The sequence below is a fragment of the Phalaenopsis equestris genome, unplaced genomic scaffold (genome assembly GCF_001263595.1).
Source record: "Phalaenopsis equestris unplaced genomic scaffold, ASM126359v1 Scaffold205072, whole genome shotgun sequence".
Classification (NCBI taxonomy): Eukaryota; Viridiplantae; Streptophyta; class Magnoliopsida; order Asparagales; family Orchidaceae; genus Phalaenopsis; species Phalaenopsis equestris.
In genome coordinates, this window is record NW_018224589.1 from 157,212 (window position 1) to 159,027 (window position 1,816).

Here is a 1,816-nt window from a genome sequence, read left to right on the forward strand (position 1 = left end):
TGCATTAAATTGCTGTGATGGATTCCTTTGGGTTCCCTAAGCTCCTAGCCACCTCCCCTTGGGCGGCCAGCCAGCCTAGTGGCCGGAAAAGCCCAAAACCGAGAGCCACCCCCATGCCACCTCAGCCAAATCAAATCTAGAGGCCTGCTCATCCAAATTATACTATGGAACTCCTCTGTCCTCCACCTAAGAACCACATTACACCTCTTGATTGGCGCGATAGCCACCATAACCCCATTTTTATAAAAGGCCACATCCATGACCGTTAAACTAAGTGCTGAAATTTCCTTAGGGAGGCCTCTCGAAACTTCACAGAGAGCTTCCCTAAGATCCCCTCAGTGCATTCCAACCATTTTCCCTCACCCATTCCCATTGTCGGAGCTCAATTTTGAGCTTGAAACCTTGCCAGAAACCAGGATAGAACCCAATACACCTCCAAAGTCCGAAAAACACAAATTAACTTCACCCACACCTTTAGAATAGTAAAAAGGGCTAAAGTCCCATTAAATCCCCCTTCCACTGAGCCTCTACCATAGCTCTAGACCAACACCTGAAATCGACTTGGTCGAATTCATACCTAGGCCTTAACCATAGCAAGAGGCTAAATACCTATAGGGACTCAATATCTAGCCTCTTTAGACCCCAACAAACGTGCTGAGCACATCTGATTGAAGTCTCCCTTCTCAAAGCAAAGGTATAAAAATCCTCCTCCTCCCGAGCTTATTTTGATTCTCCATTTACTTAAGCTTGATTTCATGGTATATTAATTGTATGGATGTGTTCGTCTCACTTAGACGAGTCCATAGGATCAAACCTAAAGTGATTTGGTTGAGTCTAAGCTGAGATCTTAGGGTTTTAGTGTGGACGGGCACGGGATCATTTTATCGGGGATGATGCCAGGGAGCCGTTCTCAAGTGTGTATCAAAGAGACGGGGGAGATTGAGCTGGACAGCGCTTCGAGACATAAACAGCGGGCCGAGTCAGTAAGCTACGTGGACGGCAGCGTCTAACCAGAGTGCGCCACGCATGCCTTCGGAGCTGCCTAGGATCTAGTCAGCACGCATTGTTTAAATAGACAAATAAGGCTTTTTCTTATTTATTTAAATACTCTTAACTTAGAAAATTCAAAACATTGTGTAGAAAAATCACAAAAATAAAATAAAAATATCCTCTTGCTCAGTGAACAGAGGAAAACAATGTGGAACAAATTTCAAGTCAATTTGATGCATATTTTATTTCTAACTAATTAAATACTGTTTGGGATCATTTTATTCTCCATGCATATTAGCACATCACCTTGTCTTGGAATTTTGGCTTGTTGTAGCCTCTGTCAGGGGAAGTATTCTCTGATTTTTCTAAAGCCAGAGGAGGTTCCCATACAGAGACTCATATTTTTCAAGTTATTTCACATTATTTCTTTAAGATAATCATGGAAATTAGCATATTGATTATAAAATCCTAAGAAAATTTTGGAAGGTCCACCATGAGTAGAGAAAACTTTAGACATAATTTCATGGGTCAAGTCGTTTAAAACATCCTTAAATTTTACAAACACTAAATTGCTAAGATAATTAATTTTGGAAAATTTAAACATCTAATTGACTTGATTTTTCATCTCCACTGTGATTTAGGATCCAGAGAACTCATCATAAGAATTTCAAAATATTTTGAGTTCATTTGACAACTTAAGTTGATTTTTAAAGATAAATACCACTTTTAACACTTAAATGATTTTTAAAAATCAAAATATAACTCAAAAACTTATGAAACTTAGTTTTTTGAGTTCTCTGTGATCAGGGATATTTTCTAAAAAAAA